The following is a 5,809-nucleotide window of genomic DNA, read 5'->3' on the forward strand; positions in this document are numbered from 1 at the left end:
GAGATATCACCTCACACCTGTCCGAATAGCTAAAATCAACACAAGAAACAACAGGTGTTGGCGAGGATGTGGAGAAAAATGAATCTTCTTGTACTGTTGGTGGGAATGCAAACCGGTGCAGCCACTGAGGAAAATAGTATGGAGGTTCCTCAAAAAGTTAAAAATAGAACTATCCTACAATCCAGCAACTGCACTACTTTGGGTATTTACCCAAAGAATACAAAAACACTAATTCAAAGGGATACATACACCCCTGTGTCTATAACAGCACTATTTACAATAGCCAAGATATGGAAGCAGCCCAAGTGTCTATGAATGGGTAAAGAAGAAGTGGTATTTTAAAGAAAAGGTGGAATACTATTCAGCCATAAAAAAGAATTAAATCTTGCCATTTGCAACAACACGGATGGAGACAGAGCATAATGTTAAGTAAAATAAGTCATCTAGAGAAAGAGAAATACCATATGATTTCACTCATATATGGAACTTAATAAACAAACAAGCAGAGGGAAAAAAGAGAGAAACCAAGAAAAAGACTCTTACCTATAGAGAACAAACTGATAGGTACCAGAGGGGAAGTGGGTGGGGGGATGGGTGAAATAGGTGGTGGGGATTAAGGAAGTGCATTTGTGACTAGCACTGGGTGATTAAAATAAAATCTTAAAAAACACATATATACCTAGATCTCATAACTGTTGTCATCTCGGTTCCAAGTATAATCTTCCCTTATCTAGGTAATTGCAGTAGCTTCTGAACTGGACTGCCTCATTCTGTTGCCACCTATAGTCTATCCTTAATAACGTAACAAGAGTTCTCCTTTTAAAGTGTAAACCAGATCACGTCACTCCTGCTCAAAGCATGCCAGTTTCTTCCCCTCTCCTTCAGAGTAAAAGCCAAAAAAATTATGAGTGTTCCGCTAAGACCATTACGATCTCAATTCACTTCCTCCCCCTCACTTTTCATGTTTGTTCTCATCTCCTGTTCTTTGTCTTTCTCCTCCTGCCCCATAGACACTAGCTGCTTTGTTGCCCTTTAGCACACAGATTCCCCTATCAACAGTGTTAGCAACTGCTGTGGCCATCCACCCCGCAGGCTCTCCAGATGGCCGCATGCTTTATTGCCTCAGGCTTTCATTCAAACGCCAATGTTGCAGTGAGGCTGGCCCTGACATGCAGTTTAAAATTACGCACCAACCACTGTCCTGCTTTATTTTATTTCACAGAGTTTCTCTGTGATAAGCTCTGTGAAATAAAACCTAATACACCATAGGTTATACTTTTTATTTGTTTACTGTTGGTCTCTTTTCACTAGGATCTAAGCTTGAATTTTTGATTTTTTGTTTATTGCTATAATCCCAGTGTCTCATGAAAAAAAAAAAAATCCTTAAGGAAAGAAAGGGTGGATAAAACACCTCTGTGTCCCTCTTGATCATCTTGTCTCCTCCTCCAACAATGGCATTTACTCTTTCACTCTCCAACCAGCGTGGTAATTCAAAATTCCCTTCAGTTGAAGACCAGATTTTTTAAAAGCAAATCTAATAGGTGCGCCTAGGTGGCTCAGTTGGCTAATCATCCAACTCTTGATTTCGGCTCAAGTCATGATCTCTGGATTGGGAAAATGAGCCCTACGTCGGGCTCTGCACTGGGTGTGGAGCCTGCTAAAATTCTCTCTCTCCCCTCCCTCTGGCCCTTCTCCCACCCTCTCTTAAAAAAAAAAAAAAGTAACCATTTCATTTTTCTTCTCAAGATTTCCTCTTTGGCGTCAGAGTAGAATTCAGTTACCAAGACTCTTCAGAATATTTGACTTCGACCAGTAGAGCCACAGTTGTCTACATATATTTTTTAAAACTTTTTTGTAAGTTTCATGTGTTTCATAATGGCAGAAATCCCAGAGAAGGAGAGTGGTTTCTCCTTTGTCAGGCTGTTGTGAAAGCAAAACAAATGTATTCTCTTTTTTAAATAATTACGTGGCATATGTATGTGTGTGTGTGTCTGTGTGACCCACATAATATCGAGGACCACAAAGTAAAATACCAAAAGGAACTTAGATGGCCTTGAGGTTAAGTTATAACTCTTTGAATTCTACGTTCCTCCATTCTATAATTGAAGGTATCAATAGTTCATAAGTCTGTAAAACACTTAGTTTAAGTATAGTGGTTGCATAAATCTTAGTGGAATGAAGTAAGGGGAAATGTAAGAGCTTAAATTCACAGGAGAGTTAATATGCAGGTTATTTTTTAAGAAAAATTAAGACAAATTTTTGCAGTGAGGATGTGGGCAGTGGGTGAATAAAGAGGATGAAACGGTGCCTTCTATGCCTTTTTCAATTCCTTTTACTCAGATCTTTAAATAAATACCTCTGGAAACAAGTATTGATTCTTGCTTACTGGACAGGGCCAGAGACATTTATCAGAGAAGCAGATAGAAGATTAATTTTTACTGTTCTATAAACACAGAGAATTGAGAGTGGGAAGGCTTATTTCCATGTTGTTAGTGTTTCCCCATGGATTTGGGGTTAAGAAAAAAAACGTACCCCCATTTTTCTTTGCATGTAAAAGCCATTTTTTCATTATGAAGGACTTCTATAAATACACACATAAAATGCATATACACGCAAATACATGTATGGCATGACAATGTATGGGCAAATATATGTATGGCAAATATACGTAGAGATACTGTGTTTATTATTATGTTATTATTATGTATTTTACTAAGAGAAAAATACAGAAAAGGATGACTGGAATCTTTTTAAGCTATCTCTCTGGGTCAGACATTGTTCTATGATTCTCTTTTTTATTAGTGCTTGTTCCCCCCGCCCCCGGCCCCTTAACAATTTGCCTTATGTTGCTGGAGTTCTAGCTAGAATAATCTAGAATAAATTCTTGCTTCACATCATTACCCAAAAAGCCAGCAACCTCATGAGTTTCCTCCAAGTCACCATTGTCCTGAGAGCTGAGATCTCTTGTGGGCCTCCCTGCCTCTTGGGCTAGTGCCAAGCTAAGGCTGCTTCAGAAAAGTTAAAAAATAAAAGGAGTGGGGAAAGGGGAAGAGGAGACAGCATTTGGAAGGAAGCTGCAAATTTCCAGCTGCAGTTTTATACGTGAAGATGCCAAAAAGTTACAAGAATTAGCAATAATTCTTCAATAAACACACCAGATACCCAGACAAGATGCTTTTGTACTGAGCCGTTCATTCTGCAAAGGTATCGCGCACTCTTCCAAGACTATCTCATTAAATAAGCAACAAGAAAGGTAAAGGAAACAAGTCACAGCAGGGAATCACTTAACAAGAAGATTTCACACTAGGAAAAGTGTTTAAATTCACGGCACTTGCACACTATTCATACTGCACTTAAATCTCCATTTCCCAAACCTATCACGATTTCCATTTCTTACCTCCTTACTGAAGCTATTCAGATTATCTAGGATCCTTTCTTTTTAGGACTTAAGGAATCTCCATCCATCTCACACCCTTCTGAATTTTTGTGCCCTTTCGCACCCCTCTGACCTTATTTGGATTCTTCAACAAAGTAGTTTGCAGTCACAATGCGTCATAATCATCATACATAATTGGAATCCTGCATAAAGATTTCATCATAGAAATATGAATTGGGAAAGAGGATTCCCCACAATCTCCTTATCTTCTGTATGCTGTGGTAACATGACTTTTAAGTTAGATAATCCTCTGTGAAAAACTTTTGCCTACGGTTTAATTATGACCCCCCCCCAAAAAAAGGTCCCTCCCAAATATGTGGGGAGAGGAAGAATTGGCAAAGGCAAATATTCTTTTCTAAAAAAGAAGCTTATTATTTATTCTGTCATAAAAGCATTATATATTTAGTTTAGAAAATATTGAGTTTTAGAAAAAAGAAAAAAAATCACAGGAAGTGTTCCACTGATTTTTAATGCATTTTCCTTTCTTTTCCTATATGACAAATTCAGTAATTTTAGAAGTTATAATGACAACCTTTTCACTCACTTTTAACACTTCTTCCTGTTATGATGAGCTCTCTATAAGCACTTTTTGAGTCATTGACATTGAATGGATATACTAATTCTTGTAAGCATTTCTTTTTGTTAAACATTTAAATTATTTCCATCTCGAGCTGTAGTAAATATTGTCAGGGAGAAGCAGATTAAAGATTTGCAGTGAGACTGTTGTTTTAGCCTGCCCAGAATAGTGCTTACCTTCTTTAGGAAGCTGTCCTTCCACTTGAACTGCTAGACTCAAATGGGCAAATGGGGACAGCCAGTCTTGACTATAGGACTCCTCACGTCTCTGTTCAGAGGGATTACTTTAGGTGGGCAGCCTGCACTAAGGTGGCCTCTGGAGACTGGCCCAGAGATTGGCACCTAGGTAGAGCCTGGGCCATTGAAAATTGTTCTTGAGGACTTTTTTATGGTTTTTAAAAGCGTATCAAAAAGGGCGATTCAGTTCTCTCGTAGGGGAATTGTGAGTCTCTCAGACTGCCAACAGCGGTGCTCCCCACTTGGTGGAAGGCTCTGCCCTGCAGAGAAAGGAAAAACAAACACACCACCAAGCCAGCGCTGACACGTACTGGGTTTGTCTTAGTTTCACTGCAGCCCAGCCACGGTTATGTGTGTTTTCTAACAGACGTTGCTGTGAGCCTGTTTGTTTAACTACAATTTCCGTTACTTGCAACCAAAAAACTGTTGATGAGTACAGTACATAACAGCTCCTAATTTATCCAGGAATGCAAAAATATGTTGTTTTAATTGTACCTTATCAACATTCTATATTTTCATTCAAACTTCATCCGGTATTTTCAGAATTTGATCATTTACTTGTGCGACCAAGAATTTTGTATATTGTTTGGATCTCTACATATATTTGCCTTTACTGCGAGTCGCATACTTTAGCATACTATAGCACCCTAATAAGGAAGATCATAAAATAAAAATATATAGCATTAAAAATAATATATTTTTAAAATAAAATAAATTTATATTTAATTTATTTAATGCCTTTTGCTTACTCAACCTTGTCAGAAATTTAAATCATAACTTCTGCTTCCTTTTATGTCTGATAAAATTATAACTCTTTCTATTTTTGGCCACTATGATTCAGTTTATTTGGAGGAACCTCTTATGTAGTATAGAGTTGGATTTTGCTTTGAGATCAAATATGAAAGTATTTTTTAAAAGATTTTATTTATTATGAAAGTATTTTTAATATAACCGTTTAACTCATCTACTGTTATTGATACAGTGGATATGTTTGATCTTAGTTCCATTCTATTTGTGTGTGTGTGTGTGTGTGTGTGTGTGTGTGTCTTCTCTTTTTAAGTCTATAAAACTCTTCCACTCTGTCGTCTATTTCTTTTGTTATGGTATGCATATTTAAGAACATGTGCACTCCCAAGCAATACATTCACGGGCATTTCTAATAAAGAAGATTTGTGGGGTCCCTGGGCAGCTCAGTTGATGAAACATCTGCCTTCAGCTCAGGTCATGATCCCTGAGTCCTGGGACTCAGCCCTGCGCATGGCTCCCTGCTCAGCGGGGAGTCTGCTTCTCCCTCTCCCTCTGCCCTTTAACCCCGCTCATGCTTTCTCTCTCAAATAAGTAAATAAAATCTTAAAAAAGATTTGCATTTTTTGTTACAGTGGTTATTTTTTTTAAAATACCTTTAAGCTCCTCTTTCTTGAGACTTTAGTTATTAATTCCTTTTTATGAGTACAAACAAAATTATCATATTTCCTCTTCTACTCTTTCCCCTACCATTCGGTGTTAGTGAATTATTTTTCTTAATGTTTGCTTACCTTTGTACACTTAAATATGCTTAAA

Source organism: Callorhinus ursinus, unplaced genomic scaffold, assembly GCF_003265705.2.
Source record: "Callorhinus ursinus isolate GAN/ISIS: 27379988/994484 unplaced genomic scaffold, GSC_fseal_2.0 scaffold1, whole genome shotgun sequence".
NCBI classification, from domain to species: domain Eukaryota; kingdom Metazoa; phylum Chordata; class Mammalia; order Carnivora; family Otariidae; genus Callorhinus; species Callorhinus ursinus.